The sequence below is a fragment of the Tasmannia lanceolata genome, unplaced genomic scaffold, assembly GCF_043159265.1.
Source record: "Tasmannia lanceolata isolate RefF3 unplaced genomic scaffold, GAP_Taslan_0.1 ptg000023l, whole genome shotgun sequence".
Classification (NCBI taxonomy): Eukaryota; Viridiplantae; Streptophyta; class Magnoliopsida; order Canellales; family Winteraceae; genus Tasmannia; species Tasmannia lanceolata.
Window position 1 is genome coordinate 37,160,866 of NW_027518700.1, and position 10,059 is coordinate 37,170,924.

The 10,059-nt window shown below is 37.2% G+C and overlaps 1 long non-coding RNA gene across 1 annotated transcript; it reads left to right on the forward strand.

Moving 5' to 3' along the window:
- Positions 1 to 7,086: 7,086 nt before the first annotated feature.
- Positions 7,087 to 9,828, forward strand: LOC143856093 (uncharacterized). The gene is made up of 3 exons (XR_013238100.1): positions 7,087 to 7,312; positions 7,833 to 7,899; positions 9,727 to 9,828. It is a non-coding gene; the product is annotated as an uncharacterized LOC143856093 (long non-coding RNA).
- Positions 9,829 to 10,059: the final 231 nt, after the last annotated feature.

Consider the following 10,059-nt stretch of genomic DNA (forward strand, 5'->3'; position numbering starts at 1 on the left):
AGGAGATAAGGGGTCCCCTTACCTAATTCCATTAGTGGAAATGAATCTGCCACAAGGCGGTGAGGATCGATTTTTATTATCAAAAGCTTTAGCCAAGTCAATTTTAAGGCACATGGAAGGGGGTGATTTCTTTGAGTGGAAATTGTGCAGGAGATCATGGGAGAGGAGGATATTTTCAAATATTTGTCTCCCTTTTATGAAGGCAGATTGGTCAGGGTGGATAAGCTTCCCAATAACAGATTTCAGGCTCAAGGCAATGATTTTTGTAATGGTTTTATAAATGAAATTGCAAAGCGAGATGGGGCAAAATTTAGAGGGAGAATAGGCATCCGGCCCCATTGGAACCAAAGTAATGAAAGTTGAGTTAGCTTCCATAAAGAGCTTCCCGTTAATGAAAAAGTTTTTATGGCTTTTGTAAAATCAGACCCAACAAGGTACCAAAATTTTTGAGAAAAACAGAGCATTGAATCCATTAGGTCCCGGGGCTTTATCCCCATTGGCTTTCATTACTGCATCGTTGATCTCATCATCAGTGACCTCTCTGGTAAGGGAATTTGCATCTTCCACTAATGGAGGACCATATGAACACGTAAAGATTGTACGATAAAGGTGCCCACCCTTGATATTTGATCCAACAGCAGCTCCTCAAAAAGTAAGCTGCTGTTTGATCAAATATCAAGGATTGGATGATGAGTACGTGTTCATAAGGCCCTTCATAATATGCCTTTCTCACTTATATTTCATTACCCAACATCACTGATGAAATGTCCTGTCATTTTGTTACATTTCAGTAATGCATTATCAATAAAACTTCTACAGATTCCTACAGGTGCAACTCGGCAGCGTTGGTTCAGGTTGACACCAACCCTGACCCAACCCGGGCAGCATTATCTCAACCTTAACCCACCCCAACCTCGGGGTTGAGGAGTGTCAATCCTAACACAACTCACCTTGAAATCTCTCAACCATAACCCAACTCGTCTAACCTCGGGTCGGTTTCGTGCTGGCCCGGGACAAAATCAGAAAAATAAAAAAGATATTGAGTTCGGGGTCAGGTCGGGTCGGGTTGCCCAGGGCTTAAATCCTAACCCAACCTATAACTAAATCGGGTTGGCTTTTTCCCAACCCTACGCCTACCCAACTCGAAAGAAGGCTATCTCGACAAGAGCAGAAATCGGGTCAAACCTGTTGGGTGAGTTCGGGTTGCCCGAGGCCCCTACCCTAACCCAACCCAACCCATATTTCATTTTCAGATAACATTTGATTGAAACATGTATTTTCCGCCTCTTGTAAGTAGACTTAATTTTCCGTACATACTATGAGCAAAGAACAGGGCACTCTTAACAAATTTACTCATGAAACCTTATCAGAAATCAACTTAAAGAAGGGCGATGATATTTTCACCCCCTTTTAACATGATTTGACGTCAAAAGGCGTAAAAGTTCCCAACTGTTCAAGTCATAAGTGAGGAGAATGCGTACGGCAGAGGAGGTGAAAATATCATCCCCCTGATTCAATTTACCGTACTGAGAAGAGAAATTTTGACTCTGATCTCATAATTTTTCATTGCAGAGATACATACTAAAAAATGGATTTGCTAGCGTCCATCGCAGAAGGCATTTCGCGGATGGTCTGTTGCATGCGAGAGCATCCACCTTGACACCTTGTTAATGAAGGCAAAATCTGCTCATGCAACAGACCATCCGCAAAATGCAAATTTTGCGATGGACGCTAGCAAATCCCATTAAAAAAACACATTCACAGCCTTTTGAGAATTTTTTTTAAAGGAGAGTAAAGGTGATTTTCTGTTTTGCATTTTCTAGGCAAATAATAGTTATAATACGTTTATATCTAACTTTGAAAGTTGTCTAAATATATGTTCCATTGGTAATTAATATAAGATAATTAAGGTCCAATATTAATGGTATCTAAAGAGTTCTTACCGTAATAGATATTATGAAACAAAATATAGGAGGTCTAGTGAATATTTTTTTCTCATAGCAATTTTCTTTTTTTCACAAACGATATTTCAAATGTGCTTTCAAATAGGAAATGAAAGTTTTGTGGTTAGTGCGTGTGGAATAGATAATTTTTCAGAAAGTACAGTGGAGCCACTTTCTCATCTTAACCGTTCATTTGTTGGGCCATGCTGTAAATAGGCTGTAACTCGTAGATCAATCATCCCCACAGGTTGATCTATACCATTCATTTTTTTGGAAAATGACATAAATAGGTTGTATGTTGTAGATCATCTCCATAGGATGATCTATAACCCTCCGATCTATAGAGGGTTTGATAAAGTGCAGTCGTTCTACGGATGGGAGGGAGGGTTAGGATCATCCTATATAAATGATCTACAGGGTACAACCTGTTTAGGTCATGGCCCAACAATTGAACGGTTTAGATCATAAAGTATAGTTGGCCCTACATTACTTTCAGAATATTACCGGACTTTCACGCACACTCACCATATAAAATCACAGGAAACGCCCTCCGATGTTTGATAATGACACCTTACCTCAAGTTTACATTTCTAATTATTTGTTTGAGATTTGCTAGAGACAATTGCAGAAAGGCATTTTTTGGCTGGCTGTTGCATATGAGAGCAGCCATGAAGGCTTACTTTTCAGCAGATTTTGTCTTATTCATTTAATTCATTGGCTTCTCTCACATGCAACAGCCAGCCGCGTGGGTCGCTATCCCATGTTTTCATAACGACACCACGCCTCTATTTTACCCTTCTTATTAATTCTCTAATTTGTTTATTTGTTAATCTGTTCTCCCCTGTTTTGATAATGACACCTACCCTCTATTTGTTTAGATTTGTTTATTTGTTTCTTTGTGCAGAAGGACTGCACATTATCAAAACCTCTATAGAAAGAAAATGCATATGGCTTATTTTTACTAAAATGCCCCCAAAAATACTTGAAGTTATAAAAAATGAAGGGTGTTTTCATAAAATAGTATAACAAAATCGGAATTAGGATAGTCCAACAGGGTTTTTGTTAGTTGTTTCTGATTTTATGATAGGGATTAGAAATGTGTCCATGCATGGATGTTGGTAATGTGTCTAGAGTCTAGACCGTATTTGGATTCGGATGATCTATTAGACCGTCTAGGTGTTGGTAAAATCCATATTTTAAGTAGCCCAAATATTACGATTCTTAAGACTGTTGGAAAAATCTATATCTTAAGAAGCCCAAATATTCAAGTTCTTAAGATTGTTGGATAAAATGGACGGATCAGATTTCTACAGATCTTATAAACAAATAATGAAGAAATGATTTATGGCTTAATTGAACCCAACAACAGAAAGTCGAAGTCAAACAAGTTTTTCGAACCTAAAACAGGTTACTTAAATCGAAAACATATTACTCGACCTCAAAATAGTGCAACTCGAAGCCAAACATCCATGTACTGTGAATCAAACCATAATTGAAATAAAACATGGAAAAAAAATTGCACTTATCTCTTTTGATGAAAACCGTTTTGAAAAATCAGATTTGAAGAGAGAAGAGGCTGACTCGTGCCTCTGGTTACTCTCCTTAAGAATCGTACCCGCCCCCTACCGGTGCAACTGAGATCCGCAAATCGACACTCCAAGATAAAACAGCCAAATATAGCTCAAGTCCACGTGCACTCGCTGACTGGTCCACCCAGAACCACCTTAGAACTGTGCTCAGACACGGAAGGAAATGAATGGAAGGAGATGAAGCAAAACCAGAAAAACAGAACTCTTTTTCTGTGTAAATCTCTTTCTTTTTCTGTTGGCAAAAGCCACTCCCAAATGTCCGTCCAAAGATCTTAAGCCTACACCATTGTGTTTTTGCAAATATGTTTCTTCCCCTTTTTATAGACTTCAAAGTGTCTGTTGGAAAGAGCCACCATTTATGGGTATGACCGTTGAGAAAAGCCACCATTAAGAGCCTTGAACGTTTCTCTTCCAACATTCACATTTGTGACCGTTGGAGATGAAACGGTTTTTACTTTAATTGATGTTATTATCACAACCGTTTGGGGTGTCAATTAAAATGTTTAGTAATTAATGGGGGTGTCCTTAACAAAAAAGTGGGGTAAAATATAAACCGTTTGGTCACTAAAAAGATCTCTTTATTTAAACCTAATATGGCACTCAAAAATCACTAGCTTTTGAAATAAGAGTGAAACCAAAATTTGAATCTTTCCCTCTAAATTTTAAAGACTAGGCAAAAAGCACTTTTAACTATTCAAATTCTTTAAAATTTTCAACATTAGGTCCATTGACACCCCTACACAATAGGTAGTTAATAATTGCAAGATCCCTTTCTTTGATTGAATAATCTTTCTAATACACGAGACATTAATTACCAACCACTCTTCCTAATAGGCTCCCACTAATAACTGCATAACTGACTCAAGAGACCTATAATTAACAGCCTACAACACCACTACACTTACACTTACATGTAACTAGTTGCAGACCCGTGCGTTGCACGGGGCGACTAAAAATGAAAATAATTCATAAGAAGATTTCCAAACTTGAAAAATCTGACTGTTTTCAGGGAAAATTGCAAACTACTAACTTTGGACTTTTGCTTTCAAAGAATTTCTTTTTTTTCATAAATATTTTTCCGCAAGATCCCAACTCGCTGCTTCCTCAAATTTTCTTCTTTATCAAAACCGGGGGGAAAAATTCTAAAGCTTGAATGGGGTGCCATTATCAAAATTGAGACTTGTAGGAGTGTTGTTATCAAAATGGCTGTGGATGAATAATGCGAGCGGAAGAATGAGAAATTAATAATCCAAAAACCAAATATAATTTTCCACCTTTGATCTATGGTTCTTATAAACCCATAACCCAAAAGAGAAGAAGAATGGCTCACAACCTATTTTGCAAAGCAATAATTCTTTATTCCATATAAAAAAAACGTCCTTACCATCTTCACACGTTCACATATAAAAAGATAAAAGCCCTACTCCTTCAAGACTCTAGAAAATAGAAATCATCCAATAATAAACTACCTTATAAAAATTCCTAACGAAAGAAAACTCTCAAGAGATAACTTCTAAGATTTCTAACTATGAGATAAGAGGATAATTAGAAATAAATCTCCAATGTAAGTTTATTTCCTAAGATATCTCTTAGGCTTTATTTTCAAATCCGAACCGTCCAACAATGCGCCTGTATCAGACTCCCCTGATTGGAGAAAATCCGTCCTCGAATTTCAATCTTTGAAGAGTGCACGTTCTTAGTAATCTTCGTCGGCATCATTTTCCCATGATTCAGAAAAACTCTTCCTCGAATTTTGAAGTATTGAAGAACGATAATCCTCTGAAACTTTAGAGCATCAAATTCTTCTACATAATCTCTACTACGACGAAAAGATATTTTTTCTTGACCCTGAACCGGCTTGAAGTCATAAACATCCAGTGTTCTTCCCATGTATGATCTAATAAAAATGGATCTACATAATTTGATGAAGAAATCAGATTAATATTACCCCCACTATCAATGATAAGATTACTCGTAACCAACCCCTCGCCACTATAATTCCAAGTGATCATGTCATCCTCATCATCATTATAGACATCGAAACACGGTTGTTCATTTAGAACCGTCGATTCGATCAACTCGTCCAACTCTTCAACCAAATCTTGATGTGGTTGTTCATCTAGAACCTTTGATTCAACCGGCCCGATAAATTCTTCGATCAAATTTATGTACCTTCGGTTTGGACCCATCTGATCCTGAATTTCCCTTTCACCCGACTCACCCTATGGAGCACGTTGATAAAAAGGGTTGATATCTTCCGAGGCGAGACTATTTTTATAGCCTCTCCGAGTTTCGAGATGCGCTATGCGTTTCGTAAGTTGATAGATTTGCATAATTAATTCATCAACTTCATCTTGATGATCTTGATGACGCCCACGAGCCATGGTAGTCGCCTCTTCACGACCAACAACAAGGATCCACGAGAGGTTTGATACCAAATTAGTGCGAGCGGAAGAATAAGAAATTAATAATCCAAAAACCAAGTATAATTTTCCACCTTTCATCTATGGTTCTTATAAACCCATAACCCAATAGAGAAGAAGAATGGCTCACAGCCTATTTTGCAAAGCAATAATTCTTTATTCCATATAAAAAAAACGTCCCTCTCACACGTTCACATATAAAAAGATAAAAGCCCTACTCTTTCAAGACTCTAGAAAATAGAAAGCATCCAATTATAAACTACCTTATTAAAATTCCTAACAAAAGAAAACTCTCAAGAGATAACTTCTAAGATTTCTAACTATGAGATAAGAGGATAATTAGAAATAAATCTCTAAGATAAGTTTGTTTCCTAAGATATCTCTTAGGCTTTATTTTCAAATCCGAACCGTCCAACAATGCACCTACATCAATGAAGATTGAATTTTTTTCCAAAATTTGCTAACTATCTTTCTATTAAAATTTTTGACCAACAGGAAAAGAGCTTTCCTAACTGAAAAAAAAAATAGAGAGAGATTATGTAAAGGATTGTGATTAATGACTAAAATGTAAAGAAAGCCAAAGTGGGCGTGTGAAAAGTTTTGTAGGAGATTTTTAGGCTTCTTAGAAACCCTTTTTGCACTACAACAAAACTGGGCATTCCCTACCGACTTTAATTATTTTTGTAGGGAAAAGTTTACTTTTTCCCTACGGATTTATAATCCGTAGGGAGATACACTTTATCGCTACGGGTGTTAATTTGTTCGTAGGTATATAACTTTTACCTACTGTCTGTATAGTACTGTGTAGGCAAAGAATGACGCTTATGCCTACGGCAATCTTATACCTACGGAATTGAAAAAATTTCCGTAGGGAAATACTAACTTTTCCCTACTGCTAAAAGACAAATTCCATAGGGAAATCTTTCTCATTTTTACCTACGGATATTTCACTTGCTAGGTTCGACTATGCGCGGAGCGGAAGGCGGAATCTCAAAATTTCGGGTTTTTTTTTTCATCTTTACCCATGGTCAATAAATGAAATGACGAAATAACACTTACAGGGGGTAAACCGATCCATTCCTTTCTCGTGTGACCTAATATCCTCCTCTCGCTCATTTTTGCACATTCGCCTCCATCTTCAACTCCATCCAAGAGCAGCAATAACATCTCTCTCTCTCTCTCTCTCTCTCTCTCTCTCTCTCTCTCTCTCTCTCTCTCCATCCAAGAACAACAGGTTATTGGGATCAAGGTGTCGTGGGGCCGGGAGGATAAAGTACCACCTGAGGCCATGGAGGACAACTTCGCAGGGGAGGATGGTGAAGAATGAGGAGGAAATGGTTCAGATCGAACAAAGTGGGTAAGTGGTTAGCCAAAAACTTCAACAGAGAACTGCTTCCCTTTCTCTAAAAACAAATGGGAGCACATATGCCGGATTTCTTGCGAGGAGGGCAGTAAACATTTATGCAAGGACCGAGAGACATAAAAAGGATGCTAGAATTTTGAGTTTTAGTTTTTGTTCGTTTTTTCTTCAAAATTTATTGTGTTTTTGTTGGATTTTTGGATTTCTAGGGCTTGGATTCTGATGCATCATATGCTTTTCAGATATGATAGGGTTTTTGGGTTTTGGGGGCTGGAATTTCTAGGGCTTGGATTCTGATGAATGGGCTGCTGGGATTTTGGGGCTTTTGCTTGATGTATGATTTTTGGAGCTTGGTTGGTGACTTTGAATCTTGGTGTCTATTTGCTATTTTTGAGTAGGTCATGCTAGGTTTTTCCCAATTTTCAGTTGACATCCTCTGAAATTTTTGAATATTTTTTTAATTTTATGGATTTTTTTAATTATACAAAGTGATTTTGATTAATCTATTTGTTTAAAGATGTGGAAAGAGAGAAGGTAGAGAAGGGAAAGGGATTGGGATTGTTCAGGAAAATGTTCTCAGAAGGGTAAGAGGGTTGCTTATTCTTGGGTATCTTCTTTCAATTTGAATTATTTTGGAGTTCGTTTTCTATGCTCTTTTTGTTTGTCCGTTTTATCCGCTATTGATTTCATTAGGTGTTGAGAGATAATCTGTAAAATTGTTTAATCTAAGATGCAATTCTTCTTCCTGGTATGCATTCTCTACTATAGTCATTAGTAGATATCATGACAACACTAGTTTTTACATTGTTTATCTGTTATTTTCAATTAATTTGTTGTTTATGAGAAAGAAGGGTTTCTTGGTTGTATCAGTATGGCTCGACTTGGAGTGCAACTTAAAAATGACAATCTTTTCTTCATTTTTCATTTCTTTATTTTCAAGCTTAATGCCGTGACACATGTAGAATGTTTTGCCTTGCAAATGCTTGTTGCCTTGACACATGTAGAATGTATTGCTTTGCAAATGCTTGTTGAAATGCCTGCTTGCAGTTGACATGCTACAAATTGAATTGTAATTTGAAAACGACCACCTATTAAGTTCCTCCTGCCTTAACAACCCTCTCCACCTTATTATTTTCATCTGATCATGGTGTTATTTGGCTTCTTAACTATGCCCAGAATAGTTATTATTCAGGATTTTATCCAAGTCGCTTGTGGATCCTCTTCATATTATTGGTTTATATCATATGGCATCACTCTTACCAAGTACTACATGAACTACCAATTACTGTTTGTTGAGGCTCTTAACGTCCAATTCCAAAGAGTTTTGAGGTTTTTGCTTGAAGAACACATTTTTGGATCGTGCCAAATGCGCGGACCGCGTTATCTTGGAGGAAGAAATTTCAGTTAACAACCACCCAAATATTAGTGCGGATCCATTACATAACTCAGAGTCAGTTGTGAGATTCAATCACACACACACACACACACACACACACACACACACACACACACACACACACACACATACACAAAACCACTTCTTTGTATTGGTATTGCTTGACAAGTTTAATCAGCCACCCAAAATCTTCACAGGCATCACTCCCCCCTCGTCGTCCACAAGCAGATTCAGATAGGCATGGCCTTCTTAAATACTATCCAATGACTGAATAGTGAAACTCCTTATGAATCTCTTTTTTCTGTATTTTTATATATGGGATGCATCATTCCTTGTAGATCTTGGGGCATATTTGGCATGTTCAAATATGCATGGGCAACCCCTTTTTACTTTGGTACCTGTCAGCTCTAAAGTTATGTGCTCGTAAGTTGGAAAAATATACAAAGGCTTTGTGGAATAGCCATTAGTATTTTTGAGAGATTATTACTGAGCCTTTTGTAAACCTAAAGTTTGCATTTGGATTTTCTTTTTATTTTGGTAGATTTTGAAGCAATGTTTGGGATAGGGAATTGCATTTGTTTGGGTTCTTGTTATCCTTATGCCTGGCTCTGGTTGACAATTTCAATATGTTTCTTAAATGATTATGGCTGCAATGTTTGGGATGCAATTGTTCTCTTTCCCTTGTCCTGTGTATATAAAGGGCGTTTCAAGAATTGACTTTCAAGAATTGACTTCATGGACAACTGTATTTTGTGATCAGAAGTGTTTTTGAAACTCTTGTTGCTTCAACATTCAAAGCATGTTACTGAATATAGACTCCATGGGACTATATGGCAAAAATTTGTCACATATTAAGTTGGTAGTACATCATGGCGTAGTTAAAATGCCTTGCATGGAACCCATCTTTGGATTTTGATTATCGATTTTGAGTCCAAAACTCAGTATTGGACTCAAAATTAAACATAATTTTGATTTCAATATTCAGACACTTGAGCTTTTTGCATCACCAATGCAGGTGCAGGCGGTAGTGTTGACAACAAGCGTGGATGTAAGCCTCCAAAATCCGGTGCCTTTTGCATCACCAATGCAAGTGCCTTTTGCTTCACAATGGTTTGGTTATCACATATATTATACTTTTAAATTTTGTATATGCTGGGTTTAAACCTTTTTAACTGTTTTGTATGTTTGGGTTGAAACTTTATGATCTTGGAGTATATCATCATCTTGCAGCCTCTCAAATAAGAGTCTGAAGTACTTTTGTCCTCCAGATATGGTAACATCTCCTCCATGCCTACTTATGCACTTGATTCCGAAAAACTAAATAACATGTTCCATTAATCAGTTTTGA